General features: G+C 52.0%; 6 non-coding genes across 6 annotated transcripts; all 6 read left to right on the forward strand.

The window, feature by feature from the left end:
• Positions 1-3,262: 3,262 nt before the first annotated feature.
• trnai-uau (transfer RNA isoleucine (anticodon UAU)) lies at positions 3,263-3,336 on the forward strand. The gene has a single exon. It is a non-coding gene; the product is annotated as a tRNA-Ile (tRNA).
• Positions 3,337-7,838: 4,502 nt separating this feature from the next.
• trnai-aau (transfer RNA isoleucine (anticodon AAU)) lies at positions 7,839-7,911 on the forward strand. Its single transcript has one exon. It is a non-coding gene; the product is annotated as a tRNA-Ile (tRNA).
• A 1,136-nt stretch (positions 7,912-9,047) lies between these two features.
• On the forward strand, positions 9,048-9,120 carry trnat-agu (transfer RNA threonine (anticodon AGU)). Its single transcript has one exon. It is a non-coding gene; the product is annotated as a tRNA-Thr (tRNA).
• An 806-nt stretch (positions 9,121-9,926) lies between these two features.
• On the forward strand, positions 9,927-9,999 carry trnat-ugu (transfer RNA threonine (anticodon UGU)). The gene has a single exon. It is a non-coding gene; the product is annotated as a tRNA-Thr (tRNA).
• A 2,358-nt stretch (positions 10,000-12,357) lies between these two features.
• trnat-ugu (transfer RNA threonine (anticodon UGU)) lies at positions 12,358-12,430 on the forward strand. Its single transcript has one exon. It is a non-coding gene; the product is annotated as a tRNA-Thr (tRNA).
• Positions 12,431-14,934: 2,504 nt separating this feature from the next.
• Positions 14,935-15,007, forward strand: trnat-agu (transfer RNA threonine (anticodon AGU)). The gene has a single exon. It is a non-coding gene; the product is annotated as a tRNA-Thr (tRNA).
• The last annotated feature ends 18 nt before the right edge of the window (positions 15,008-15,025 follow it).

Consider the following 15,025-nt stretch of genomic DNA (forward strand, 5'->3'; position numbering starts at 1 on the left):
CCTCTCTCTCTCTCACTCCTTCCACTCTCTCTTCCCTTCCCCTCTCTCTCACTCCTTCCAATCACTCTCCCCTTCCCTCTCTCTCTCTCCCCATCCCCCTCTCTCCCCTTTCCCCGCTCTCCCTTTCCCTCTCTCTCACTCCTTCCACTCTCTCTCCCTTCCCTCTCTCTCTCCCCTTCCCCTCTCTCTCACTCCTACCACTCTCTCTCCCTTCCCTCTCTCTCTCCCCTTCCCATCTCTCTCACTCCTTCCCCTCTCTCTCTCTTTCTCACTCCTTCCAATCTCTCTCCCCTTCCCTCTCTCTCTCTCCCTTCCCCTCTCTCTCTCACTCCTTCCAATCTCTCTCCCCTTCCCTCTCTCTCTCTCCTTACCCTCTCTCTCACTCCTACCACTCTCTCTCCCCTTCTCTCTCTCTCCCCTTCCCCCACTCTCCCCTTCCCCTCTCCCTCACTCCTCCCACTCTCTCTTCCCTTCCCCTCTCTCTCACTCATTCCAATCACTCTCCCCTTCCCTCTCTCTCTCCCCCATCCCCCTCTCTCTCCTTCCACTCTCTCTTCCCTTCCCCTCTCCCTCACTCCTTCCACTCTCTCTTCCCTTCCCCTCTCTCTCACTCCTTCCAATCACTCTCCCCTTCCCTCTCTCTCTCTCCCCATCCCCCTCTCTCCCCTTTCCCCGCTCTCCCTTTCCCCTCTCTCTCACTCCTTCCACTCTCTCTCCCCTTCCCTCTCTCTCTCCCCTTCCCCTCTCTCTCACTCCTACCACTCTCTCTCCCCTTCCCTCTCTCTCTCCCCTTCCCATCTCTCTCACTCCTTCCCCTCTCTCTCTCTTTCTCACTCCTTCCAATCTCTCTCCCCTTCCCTCTCTCTCTCTCCTTCCCCTCTCTCTCTCACTCCTTCCAATCTCTCTCCCCTTCCCTCTCTCTCTCTCCTTACCCTCTCTCTCACTCCTACCACTCTCTCTCCCCTTCTCTCTCTCTCCCCTTCCCCCACTCTCCCCTTCCCCTCTCCCTCACTCCTTCCACTCTCTCTTCCCTTCCCCTCTCTCTCACTCATTCCAATCACTCTCCCCTTCCCTCTCTCTCTCTCCCCATCCCCCTCTCTCTCCTTCCACTCTCTCTTCCCTTCCCCTCTCCCTCACTCCTTCCACTCTCTCTTCCCTTCCCCTCTCTCTCACTCCTTCCAATCACTCTCCCCTTCCCTCTCTCTCTCTCCCCATCCCCCTCTCTCCCCTTCCCCCTCTCTCCCTTTCCCCTCTCTCTCACTCCTTTCACTCTCTCTCCCCTTCCCTCTCTCTCTCTCCCTTCACCCTCTCTCCCTTTCCCCCCCTCCCTCACTCCTTCCCCCTCTACCCTTCCCTCTCTCTCTCTCCCCATCCCCCTCTCTCCCCTTCCCCCTCTCTCCCTTTCCCCTCTCTCTCACTCCTTCCACTCTCTCTTCCCTTCCCCTCTCTTTCCTGCACCTTCCCGTATCTTTGCGAGTATATTTGGCTCCATTGCTCAGGGGTTCGAGTATTGGGTATTGTAAACCAGGGGTTGTGAGTTCAAATCTTACTGGGGCCTGTTTAAAATTATCTCAGTATTTAAATTCACTGTCAATTAACAAGGGGTTTAATTATAAATATTAAACAGCCCCGAGACCGACCCTGGAATAAAAGGCTCTTCTTGTCTCTCTTACACTCTCTCTCCCCTTCCAAATCTCTCTCGCCCTTCCCCATCACGACCAGTTCTACATCTTTTTCCGTCTCTCACTCATTCCCCTCTCTCACACTCTCTCCCCTCCCTCCTCTCTCTCTCTTCTCCCTCCTCTCTCTCTCTTCTCCCTTTCTTTTCAGATTCTTCCTCTCTCTCCCCTTCCCCGCTCGGTCTCACTCCTTCACCCTCTCTTTCCCCTTCCCCTCTCTCTCCTTCCCCTGTCTCATTCTCTCCTTCCCCTCTCTCCTCTCTCCCCTTCTCTCTCTACAGTTGGTTCCATAGCTCAGGGGTTAGAGCACTGGTCTCTGAAACCAGGAATTATGGGTTCAAATCTCACAGGGCATGCTCAAAATTAGCTCAGTATTTAAATTTGCTGTTAGTTAACAAGGGGTTTAATTATAAATATGAAACAGCTCTGTGACTGACTCTGGATCAACAGGCTAATTTCTCTTGCACTCACTCTCCCCTTCCAAATCTATCTCTCCCTTCCCCATTCTACATCTTTTTCTCCCCGTCTCTCATTCATTCCCCTCTCTCCCCTTCCCCCTCCCTCACCCCACCCTCTTTCCTTCTCCCTCGCTCTTCTCTCACTCCTTCCTCTCCTTCCACTCACTCTCCCCATCCACTCCCTCTCTTTCCCTTCCCTGCCTCTGTCTCCCCTTCTCTCTCTCTCCTGCCTCTCTCTCTCCTTCCCTCTCTCACCCCTTTCCCTCTCTCCCTCTCTTCCACTCTCTCTCTCCCCAGCTCCTTCCCCTGTCTTTCCCAGAGCAGGTGCCCTCCTGTCTGTCTCTCCTTTCCCTTTCCTTTGAGATTCTCCCCTTCTCTCTCTTCTTCCCCTCCCTCTCTTTCTCTTTCCCTCTCTCTTCCCTCTTTCCTACTCCTTCCCCTCTCTCCCTCCTTCTACATTCTCCCCGCCTCTCTCTCTCCCCTTCCTCTCCCTGTCTCCCCTTCCCCCTCTCTCTCACTCCTTCCCCCTCTCTCCCCTTCCCCCTCTCTCACTCCTTCCCCGCTCTCTCCCCTTCTCCTTTCTCTCCCTTTAACCCTCTTTCACTCCTTCCCATCTCTCTTCCCTTCTGCTCTCTCCCCTTCCCCTCTCTTTCGTGCTCCTTACCCTATCGTTTTTAAAACAGGTAGCTCCATAGCTTAGGGGTTAGAGCACTGGTCTAGCAAACCAGGGGTTGTGGGTTCAAATCTCTCTTGGAGCTATTTAAAATTAGCCCAGTATTTCAATTTACAATGGTTGAATTATAAATATTACAGCTGTGAGACTGACTCTGGAACAACCAGTCTCCCTTCCCCATCATGACCTGGTCTGTATCTTTTTCCCACTATCTCGCTTTCCCCATCTCTCACTCATTGCCCTCTCTCACCCTCTCTTCATCCCCCTCTCCCTCTCTCCCCTACCCCTTTCTTCACGTTCCCCCTCTCTCTCCCCTTCCCCCTCTCTCTCACTCCTTCCACTCTCTCTCCCCTTTCCCTCTCTCTCTCTCTTCCCTTCCCCTCCCTCTCTCTCCCCCTCTTTCTCACTCCTTCCACTCTCTTTTCCCTTCCCCTGTCTGTGATAGAGCAGGTGGCTCCATAGCTCAGAGGTTAGAGCACTGGTTTTATAGACCAGGGGGTCGTGAGTTCAATTCTCACTGGGGCCTACTCAAAATTAACTCGGTGTTTCAATTAACAAGGGGTTTAATTATAAATATTCAACAGCTCTGAGACCAACCCTGGGACAACAGGCTCCCCTCACACCCTTCCCCTTCTCATCTCTCTTGCACTCTCTCTCCCCTTCCAGATCTCTCTCTGCCTTCCCCATTATTATGTATATAAACCTGTAAATACCATGTCTAACCAGCAGATGGCACATCCCCTGGAGTCTCAATCCCTTGGGAGCACCTGTATATAAGGAGGCCTCACAGGCCGGAGAGGCATTCTGAGATCTGTAATAAAGGACTCCGGTCACACCTTACTTTGAGCTTGCAGTATCTATTCAAGTCATAACTCCACTCTCTTTTCTCTTTCCTGCTCCTTCCCCTGTTTCTCCCAAGGCTGGTGGCTCCATAGCTCAGTAGTTAGAGCACTGGTCGTGAGTTCAAATCTCACTGGGGCCTACTCTAAATTAGCTCAGTATTTAAATTCACCATCTCTGCCTTCTCCCTCCTTCCTCCACATTCTCTCTCACTTTTCCCTTTCATTTCAGATTGTCCCCTTCCACTCTCACCCCTCTCTCTTCCTCCCTGTTTCCCCTTCCCCCTCTCTCTCACTTCTCCTCTGTCCCACTCCTTCCCCCTCTCTTTCCCCTTCCACACTCTCTCTACCCTGGAACAACAGGCTCCCCTCACACCCTTCCAAATCTCTCTCTCTCTTTTCCATCACGACCCTGTAAAGTCCTGTCCCCTCAGTACAGATTCACACGAGGCATGTAGTGAAGTCAAGCTCACTCTGGATCTGCACCTTTATTTCACAGCTCTGGAATGCTGCACTTGCCTGAGACCTGCCCTTATATACCTGTCTCTTGCAAGTGTACCCCTGGTGGTAAGGTATGCTGGTGGTTACAGGTCATATCATATTACAGTCATGTATAGCATGTTGGGATACAGTTATATATAATAATGTAAGATACATGACATCACCTTCCCCCAAGGTCTTATTGTCTTTATAGGTTCAGTCTCTCAGGTGGTCTACGTTCTCGCGTGGAACGTCTGAGTTGTGGTTCAGTTGTTTGCCTTGGTGTCTGTTTTTCTTTGGGTGTGGTTGCTGGTATCTCGCCTGGGCTGTCTGTTTCGATTGGTGTGATTGTTGTTGACTCGCCTGGGCTGTCTGTCTGTCCCCACAGATTCGTACGGATCCATCAGGCTTCATGACTGGGACAATGGGACATGCCCAGTCGCGAAATTCCACAGGTGAGATAATGCCTTCCTGCAGAATCCTGTCCAGTTCGTGTTCAATCTTTTCCCTCTTCACATCGGGTACAGCTCTGGCCTTGTGATGGACCGGTCTAGCATCCTGTGTGACATAGATTTTGACTTTGGCCCCTTTGAAAGTGCCCACACCTGGCTGAAAGAGTTGTTCAAATCACTTTATAACTGTTGAGCAGGAGGTCCGTTCCTCTAATGACATGGCATGGACATCATCCCATTTCCAGTTTAGTTTTGCCAGCCAGCTTCTTCCCAGCAGTGCTGAGGGGTCTCCGGGGACAATCCACAGGGGAAGTCGGTTCACTGTCCCTTTGTGTGTGACAGAGGGCATGGCGCTGCCGAGGACTGGTACGATTTCTTTGGTACAGGTCCTTAGTTTGGTGTCGACCCTTGTGAGTTTTGGTCTGTCTCTTTTATGCGGCCACAGCTGTTTAAATTGTTGAGCCCCCATGAGAGATTGACTCGCTCCCGTATCCAGCTCCATGTTGACAGATATCCCGTTGAGCAGGACCCTCATCATTATTGGAGGCGTCCTGTTGTAGGAGCAGCGGCCATTGATCGTGTTGACCCGCTGTACATCGGTGTCCCGGGTACTGTCCCCACCATCTTCTGGTCTGCTTTCCGACCCTTCTGATTCGTATTCTAGCCGAGCTGCTGTTTTTTTGTACATGTGGGCCAAATGCCCTGTATTTTCACAATTTCTGCAAACAGCCTGCTGAAATCAACATCCCCTTGACGAATGCCCACCCCCACACCTCCAGCACAGACCTGTTCCATTGTTCAAAGTGTTCCCAAAGAATGAGCTGCGTCTGGCTGATCTCTCTTGAGCTTCTCTCAGTTTGTAGTTGATTGCTTGCATTGTGGGTTGATGAGGTGTGAACGGCAGTTCCTGTGGCCCTTGATGGCTTCTGCCTACTGTCGAGAGCCTGTTCTCCCGGTTTTGTCCGTGTGTGGGGGTAGCAGCTTGTTTAGTGCTGTGAACTTCTTGTTCCGATATTTTGTTAGTTGTCGTACCTGCATAGTAAATCGACCTCGTTTCTTCTTCCCCTACCAAGAATGTCTGTGCAACCAGTGCTGCTGCCTCTAAGGTCAGGTTCTTGGTCTCTATGAGCTTTCGGAATATGCCTGCGTGGCCTATTCCTTCAATGAAAAAGTCTCTCAGCATTTCTCTCCTCAGTTCATCAGAGAACTCACATAAACTAGCCAACCTCCGAAGTTCCGCCACGAAGTCGGGTATGCTCTGGCCCACACAGCGTCTGTAGTTGTAGAACCTGTGTCTGGCCATGTGTGGGCTGCTCGCTGGCTTCAGGTGTTCTCTGACCAGTGGGCTCAATTCTTCAATCGACTTGCTTGCTGGTTTCTCGGGTGCCAACAGATCCTTCATTAAGCCGTATGTTTTCGAGCCACAGCTGGTCAAGAGATGGGCTTTTCTCTTGTCTGCCTTATCGTCGCCTAACCAGTCTTTGGTTACAAAGCTTTGCTGGAGCCTTTCTATAAAGTCCTCCCAATTGTCTCCCGCATTGTACTGTTCATCTGATCCGTTGATCACCATTCTGTGGATTCTGTAATCCCGTAACTTGTCGCCACTGTAAAGTCCTGTCCCCTCAGTACAGATTCACACGAGGCATGTAGTGAAGTCAAGCTCACTCTGGACCTGCACCTTTATTTCACAGCTCTGGAATGCTGCACTTGCCTGAGACCTGTCCTTATATACCTGTCTCTTGTAAGTGCACCCCTGGTGGTAAGGTATGCTGGTGGTTACAGGTCATATCTTATTACAGTCATGCATAGCATGTTGGGATACAGTTATATATAATAATGTAAGACACATGACAGATCCGTTCTACATCTTTTTACCCCTCTCTCCCTTTCTCGCAATCTCGCTTTCCCGTCACAGACTCATTCCCCTCTCTCCCCTTCCCCTCCCTCTCACTACTTCCTCTCCCCTTCCCCTCGCCACTTCCCCTCTCTCTCCCCTTCCCCTTCTCTCTAACTCCTTCCCCACTCTCTCCCCTTCCCCTCCCTCTCCCTCCCTTCCACACTCTTTCTCCCCTTCCTCCCCTCTCTTTCCTCTTCCCCTCTCTCCTTTCCCTTCCTCTCTCACTTCCTCCCTGACTCCCCTTCCCCCTCTCTCTCACTCCTTCCCCACTGTCTCCCCTTCCCCCCCTCTCTCACTCCTTCCCCACTGTCTCCCCTTCCCCCTCTCTCTCACTCCTTCCACTCTTTCTTTTCCCTTCCTGCTCTTTCCCAAGGCAGGTGGGCCCATAGCTCAGGGGTTAGAGCGCTGGTTTTATAAACCATTAAATCAAAGGTCATGAGTTCAAATCTCACTGTGGAGCTATTTAGAATTAGCCCAGTATTTTAATTAACAAGGGTTGAATTATAAATATTACAGCTTCGAGACCGACTCTGGAACAGCAGGCTCCATTCCAAATCTCTCTCTCACTTCCCCATCATGACCTGTTCTGTATCATTTCCCCGTCTCTCTCTCACCCTCTCTTCATTCCCCTACCCCTTCTGCTCTTGACTTACCCACTCTTTCTCACTCCTCCCCCCTCTCTCCCCTCAACCTTTCTGTCCCCTTCCCCCTCTCTCTCACTCCTTCCACTCTCTCTTTTCCCTTCCCCTGTCTTTCCAAAAACAGGAGGCTCCATATCTCAGGGGTTCGAGCACTGGTCTCATAAACCAGGGGCAGTGAGCTCAAATCTCACTGGGGCCTACTCAAAATTTGTTTAGTATTTAAATATAGGTCTCTCATTCTTCCCCCACTCCCTCCTACCGATTCTTTAACACTTTTCAGATTCTCACCCTTCTCCTCTCTCTCACTTTCACCTTCCCCATCTCTCTCTTACCCCTCACCTCTCACTCGTTCGTTCGCCTCTCTCTCTCCCCTTCTCCTATCTCATTCACTCCTTCCCGACTTTCCCTCCCCCATTCCACAATTTCTCTCTCTCTGTCCCCTCCCTCTCTGCTGCTCTCTCTTTCCATCACATTACGGCCCGTTCTACATCTTTTTACCCCACTCTCTCATCCCTTCCCCACTCTCTACCATTCCGCTCCCTCTCTTTCCATTTCCCCTCTCTCTCACTCCTTCCTCTTCCCTCTCTCTCCCCTCCCCTCTTTCCTTCCCCCTCACTCTCTATCCTTCTCCCTCGCTCTTCTCTCACTCCTTCCTCTCCTTCCACTCACTCTCCCCATCCGCGCTCTCTTTCCCTTCCCCTGTCTTTCTAAATGCAGGTGGCTCCATAGCTCAAGGGTTAGAGCACTGGTCTAATAAACCAGGGGTAGTGAGTTCAAATCTCACTGGGGCCAACTCAAAGTTAGTTTAGTATTTAAATACCAGTCTGTCCCTACTTTTCAGATTCAACCCCTGCACCTCTCTCTCACTTTCCCTTTCCCCTCCAACACTCTCACTCATTTGTTCGTCTCTCTCCGTCTCCCTTCCAAACTCTCTCTCTGTCTGTTCCCAACCCCCCCTTTTCCTTCCACTCTCTCTTTTCCCTTCCCCTCTCTTTCCTGCTCCTTCCCCTATCTTTACCAACACACGTGGCTCCATATCTCAGGGGTTATAGCACTGGTCTTGTAAACCAGAAGTTGTGAGTTCAAATCTCACTGGGACCTATTTAAAATTAGCTCAGTATTTAAATTCACCGTCAATTAACAAGGGGTTTAATTATAAATATTAAACAGCCCCGAGACTGACCCTGGAACAAAAGGCTCCCTTCACACCCTTCCCCATCTTCTCTTACACTCTCTCTCCCTTCCCCATCATGACCCGTTCTACATCTTTTTACCCCTCTCTCCCTTTCCCGCTATCTCGCTTTCCCCGTCTCTCACTCATTCCCCTCTCTCACCCTCTCCCGTTCCCCTCTCTCCCCTCCCTCCCGTCTCTCTCTCTTCTCCCTTTCTTTTCAGATTCTCCCTCTCTCTCCCCTTCCCCGCTCGGTCTCAGTCCTTCACCCACTCTCTCCCCTCCTCCTCTCTCTCCTTCCCCTCTCTGCCCTTCCCTCTCTACTTTCATTCTCTCACTCCTTCCCCTCTCTCTCCATCCTCCTCTATCTTCCCTCTCTCTCCCCTCCCCCTTTCTCCCCTACCCACTCTCTCCCCTGCCCCCTCTGCCTTTTCACTCTCCCTCTTCCCTTCCCCTATCTTCCATCCCCTCTCTCCTCTCTCTCACTTTTCCCTTTCTTTTCAGATACTCCCCATTCTCCCTCTCCCTCCCCTTCCTTTCTCTCTCCCCTGTCTCCTCCCTCTCTCGCTCTCCCATCTCTCTCCCCTCCCTCTCTCTCCCCTTCCCCTCTCTCTTTCCCCTCCCCCCCCCTCTCACTCCTTCCCCCTCTCTCTCACTCTTTCACTCTCTCTCCCATTCCTGTCTCTCACTCCTTCCACTCTCTCTTTTCCCTTCCCCTCTCTTTCCTGCTCCTTCCCCTGCCTTTCCCAGAGCAGGTGGCTCCATAGCTCAGGGGTTAGAGCACTGGTCTAGTAAACCAAGGGTCATGGGTTCAAATCTCACTGGGGCCTACTGTTAATTAGCTCATTATCAAAATTTGCGTTAGTTAACAAGGTGTTTAATTATAAATATTAAACAGCTCTGAGACCAACCCTGGAACAACAGGTTCTTTTCTCTCCCTTTCCCATTTTACATCTTTTTCTCCCTCTCTCTCGATCTCATTTTCCCCGTCTCTCACTCATTCCCCTCTCTCCCCTTCCCCCTCCCTCACCCCACCCTCTTTCCTTCCCCCTCACTCTCTATCTTTCTCCCTCGCTTTTCTCTCACTCCTTCCTCTCCTTCCATTCACTCTCCCCATCCGCTCCCTCTTTCCCTTCCCTGCCTCTGTCTCCCCTTCGCTGTCTCTCCTGCCTTTCTCTCTCTCTCCTTCCCTCTCTCACTCCGTCCCCCTCTCTCCCCTTCCTCCTCTCTCTCACTCCATCCCCCCTGTCTCCCCTTCCCCCTCTCTCTCACTCCTTCCCCCTCTCTCCCCTTCCCCCTCTCTCTCACTCCTTCCCATCTCTCTCCCCTTCCCCTCTCCTTCACACTCCTTCCCCCTCTCTTCCCTTAACCTCTCTTTCCCCTTCCCTCTCTCTCTCCCCGCCCCTCTCTTTCTCCCAGTCTCCACTTCCCTCTCTCTCTCTCCCCTTCCCCTTTCTCCACTTTCCCTCTCTCTCTCCCCTTCCACTCTTGACTTACCCACTCTTTCTCACTCCTTCGCTCTCTCCCCTTAACCTCTCTCTCTCTCTCCCCTTCCCCATCCTCTCTCTCCCCTTCCCCCTCTCTCTCACTCCTTCCACTCTCTCTTTTCCCTTCACCTGTCTTTCTAAAAACAGGTGGCTCCATAGCTCAGGGGTTAGAGCACTGGTCTTGTAAACCAGGGGTCGTGAGTTCAAATCTCACTGGGGCCTACTCAAAATTAGTTCACTTTTTAAATACCAGTCTCTCCCTCCTCCCTATTCTTTCCCACTTTTCAGATTCTCCCCCTACCCCTCCCTCTCACTTTCCCTTTCCCCTCACCTCTCACTTGCATGTTTGCCTCTCTCTCTCCCGTTCTCCGATCTATTTCACTCCTTCCCCTCTCTCTCTCCCCGTCCCTTTCTCTCACTCCCACTTCCCATTTCTCTCACACGCCTGCCTCTCTCTCACTCCTTCTCCCTCTTTCCCCTCTCTGCTGCTCTCTCTTTCCATCGCATTACGTTCTACATCTTTTTACCCCATTCCCCTCACTCGCTTTCCCCTTCTCTCTCTCCCCTTCCCCTTCCTCTCTCTCCCCTTCCCTCTCTCTCACTCCTTCCACTCTCTCTTTTCCCTTCCCCTCTCTTTCCTGCTCCTTCCCCTGTCTTTCCAAAAGCAGGTGGCTCCATAGGTCAGTTTTGGTCTCCTAATCTAAGGAAGGACATTCTTGCTATTGAGGGAGTGCAGCGAAGGTTCACCAGACTGATTCCCGGGATGGCAGGGCTGACACATGAGGAGAGACTGGATCGACTGGACATTTATTCACTGGAGTTTAGAAGAATGAGAGGGGATCTCATAGAAACGAAGGAAATTCTGACGGGACGGGACAGGTTAGATGCAGGAAGAATGTTCCCGATGTTGGGGAAGTACAGAACCAGGGGTCACAGTCTAAGGATAAGGGATAAGCCATTTAGGACCGAGATGAGGAGAAACTTCTTCACTCAGAGAGTGGTGAACCTGTGGAATTCTCTACCACAGAAAGTAGTTGAGGCCAGTTCTTTGGATATATTCAAGAGGGAGTTAGATATGGCCCTTACGGCTAAAGGGATCAAGGGGGACTGAGGGAATGATCAGCCATGATCATATTGAATGGCCGAATGGCCTACTCTTGCATCGATTTTCGATGTTTCTATGTTTCAGGGGTTAGAGCACTGGTCTTGTAAACCAGGGGTTGTGAATTCAAATCTTACTGGGGCCTACTTAAAATTAGCTCAGTATTTAAATTCACCGTCAATTAACAAGGACTTTAATTATAAATATTAAACAGCTCCAGGACTGACCCTGAAACAACAGGCTCCCTTCCCCATATCTCTTACACTCTCTCTCCTTTGCCCCCTAACCCGTTCAAAAGGCTCTCCTGTTCTCTTTTCCTCTTTTCCCCTTCTCCCTCTATCCCTGCTTTCCCCATCACTGCACATTCTGCCTCTTTTTAATCTTTCCCGCTCTCTCGCTTTCCCCGTTTCTCTTTATCACTCATTCCCCTCTCTCTCCCCCTCCCCGCTCTCTCCCCTTCCCCACTCTCTCCCCTTCCCCTCCCCTTCCCCACTCTCTCCCGTTCCCCTCTCTCTCCCGTTCCCCACTCTCTCCCCTTCACCTCTCTCTCCCCTTCCCCACTCTCTCCCCTTCCCCTCTCTCTCCCCTTCCCCACTCTCTCCTCTTCCCCACTCTCTCCCCTTCCCCTCTCTCTCCTCTTCCCCTCTCTCTCCCCTTCCCCTCTCTCTCCCCTTCCCCACTCTCTCCCGTTCCCCTCTCTCTCCCCTTCACCTCTCTCTCCCGTTCCCCTCTCTCTCCCCTTCCCCTCTCTCTCCCCTTCCCCTCTCTCTCCTCTTCCCCCTCTCTCTCCTCTTCCCCTCTCTCTCCCGTTCCCCGGTCTCTCCCTTTCCCCTCTCTCTCCCCTTCCCCTCTCTCTCCCCTTCCCCACTCTCTCCCCTTCCCCACTCTCTCCCGTTTTCCTCCCTCTCTTTCCCTTTCCCCTCTCTTTCACATCTTCCTCTCTCTCACCCATTCCCTCTCTCTCCTCGACCCATTTTCTCCCCCCCTCTCTCCTTCCCCTCCCCTGGCTCCACTCTTCTCGCCCCTCTCCCTCCTCCGTTTCTCTCCTTACCTCGCTCTTGCTCTCCTCTTTCCCATCAGACTCTCCCCCTCTCCTCTGACCCATTCCCCCCTCTAACTCTTTCTCTCTCCCTCCCCACTCTCTCCCCACTCTCCCCCTTTCTCTCCTCCTCCCCCACTCTCTCTCCCCTTCCCCTCTCTCCTCTTCCCCCTCTCTCCCCTCCCCCACTCTCTCCCCTTCCCCCGTCTCTCCCCTTCCCCCCCTCTCCCCTTCCCGCTCTTAAACACTCGTTACCCTCTCTCTCACCCCAACCCCTCTCTCCCTTCCTCCTCTCTCCCATTCACCGCGCTCTCACACCTTCACCCACTCTCTCCCCTTCCCCCTCTCTCTCCTCTTCCCCTCTCTCTCACTCCTTCCACGCTCTCTTTTCCCTTCCTCTCTCTTTCCTGCTCCTTCCCCTGTATTTCCCAGCGCAGGTGACCCCATAGCTCAGGGGTTAGAGCACTGGTCTTGTAAATCAGGGGTCGTGAGTTCAAATCTCATTGGGGCCTACTCAAAACTAGCTCAGTATTTAAATTTAAGTTTACGTCAATTAACAAGGTGTTTAATTATAAATATTAAACAGCTCCAAGACCAGACCTGGAACAAAAGTCTCTCCTGTTCTCCTTACCCGTCCTTTCCCTTTCTCCCTCTCTCCCTGGTTTCCCCATCACTACATATTCTGTCTCTTTTTACTCTTTCCCGCTTTGGAGACCGATCCTGGAACAACAGGCGCCCCTCTCCTCTTCTCATCTCTTTTACACTCTCTCTCCCCTTCCAAATCTCTCTCTCCCTTCCCCATCACGACCCGTGCTACATCTTTTTACCCCTCTCTGCCTTTCCCACTGTCTCGCTTTCCCCGTCTCCCACTCATTCGCCTCTTCATCCTTCCCCCTCCCTCGCCTCACCCTCTCCCCTTCCCCCTCTCTCTCCTTCCGTCTCTCACAATCCTTCCTCTCTCTCTCTCCTTTCCCTCTCTCCATCCCTTCCCCCCTCTCTCCCCTTCTCCTCCCTGTCTCCCCTTCCCCCTCTCTCTTACTCCTTCCCCTCTCTCCCCTTCCCCTTCCCGTCTCTCTGCTTCCCCTCTCTCATTCCCCTTCTGCTCTCTCCCCTTCCCCACTCTTTCTCACTCCTTCCCCCTCTCTTCCCTTAACCACTCTTTCCGCTCTCTCTTTCCATCGCATTACGACCGTTCTACATCTTTTTACCCCATCCCCTCTCTCTCCCCTTCCCCTCTCTCTCCCCTTCCCCTCTCTCTCCCGTTCCCCTCTCTCTCCCCTTCCCCACTCTCTCCCGTTCCCCTCTCGCTCCCCTTCCCCGATCTCTCCCCTTCCCCACTCTCTCCCCTTCCCCTCTCTCTCCCATTCCCCACCCTCTCTCTAACTCCTTTCCCTTCCCTCTCATTCCCCTTGCCTCTCTCTCTCCCCTTCCACTCTCTCTTTTCCCTTCCACTCTCTTTTCCTTTCCCTGTCTTTCCCAGAGCAGGTGTCTCCATAGCTCAGTTTTGGTCTCCTAATCTAAGGAAGGACATTCTTGCAATTGAGGGAGTGCAGTGAAGGTTCACCAGACTGATTCCTGGCATGGCTGGACTGACATATGAGGAGAGACTGGATCAACTGGGCCTTTATTCACTGGAATTTAGAAGGATGAGAGGGGATCTCATAGAAACGAAGGAAATTCTGACGGGACTGGACAGGTTAGATGCAGGAAAAATGTTCCCGATGTTGGGGAAGTCCAGAACCAGGGGACACAGTCTAACGATAAGGGGTAGGCCATTTAGTACCGAGATGAGGAGAAACTTCTTCACTCAGAGAGTTGTTAACCTGTGGAATTCCCTGCCGCAGAGAGTTGTTGATGCCAGTTCATTGGGTATATTCAAGAGGGAGTTAGATATGGCCCTTACGGTTAAAGGGATCTCGGCGTATGGAGAGAAAGCAGGAAAGGGGTACTGAGGTGAATGATCAGCCATGATCTTATTGAATGAGGGTGCAGGATCGAAGGGCCGAATGGCCGATCCTGTACCTATTTTCTCTTTTTGTATGTTTCAGGGATTGGAGCACTGGTAATGTAAACCAGGAGTCGTGAGTTTAAATCTCACTGGGGCCTACTCAAAATGAGTTCAGTATTTAAATTCACCGTCAATTAACAAGGGGTTTAATTATAAACATTAAACAGCACCGAGACTGACCCTGGAACAACAGGCTCCCCTCACACCCTTCCCCCTCTTCTCTTCTTGTCTCTTTTACACTCTCTCTCCCTTCTCCATCACGACCCGTTCTACATCTTTTTACACCTCTCTCCCTTTCCCGCTATCTCATTTTCCCCGTCTCTCACTCATTCCCCTCTCTCCCCTCCCTCCTCTCTCTCTCTCTCTTCTCCCTTTCTTTTCAGATTCTCCCCCTCTCTCCCCTTCCTCGCTCAATCACTCCTTCATCCTCTCTTTCCCCTTCCTCCTCGCTCCTTCCTCCTCTCTCCCCTTCCCTCTCTACTTTCATTCTCTCACTCCTTCCCTCCCTCTCTCTCCTTCCCCTCTCTCTCTCTCTTCTCCCTTTCTTTTCAGATTCTCCCTCTCTCTTCACCTTCTCTTTCCCCGTCCCCTCTCTCTCCTTCCCCTGTCTCATTCTCTCCTTCCCCTCTCTCCCCTTCCCCTCTCTACTTTCATTCTCTCCCCACCCCTTCCCCTCTCTCTCCTTCCTCCTATATCTTCCCTCTCTCTCCCCTCCCTCTCTCGCCCCTACCCACTCTCTCCTCTGCCTTTTCACTCGCCCTCTCCCCTTCTCCTATCTTCCCTCCCCTCTCTCCTCTCTCTCACTTTCCCCTTTCTTTTCAGATTCTCCCCATTCTCCCTCTCTCTCCCCTTCCTTTCTATCTCCCCTGTCTCCTCCCTCTCTCGCCTTCCCATCTTTCTCCCCTTCCCCTCTCTCTTTCCCCTTCCCCCTCTCTCTCACTCCTTCCACTCTCTCTTTTCCCTTCCCCTCATATTCCTGCTCCTTCCCCTGTTTTTTCCAGTGTAGGTGGCTCCATAGCTCAGGGGTTAGAGCACTGGTCTAGTAAACCAGGGGTCGTGGGTTCAAATCTCACTGGAGCCTGCTCAAAATTAGCTCAGT

The sequence above is a fragment of the Pristiophorus japonicus genome, unplaced genomic scaffold, assembly GCF_044704955.1.
Source record: "Pristiophorus japonicus isolate sPriJap1 unplaced genomic scaffold, sPriJap1.hap1 HAP1_SCAFFOLD_221, whole genome shotgun sequence".
Classification (NCBI taxonomy): Eukaryota; Metazoa; Chordata; class Chondrichthyes; family Pristiophoridae; genus Pristiophorus; species Pristiophorus japonicus.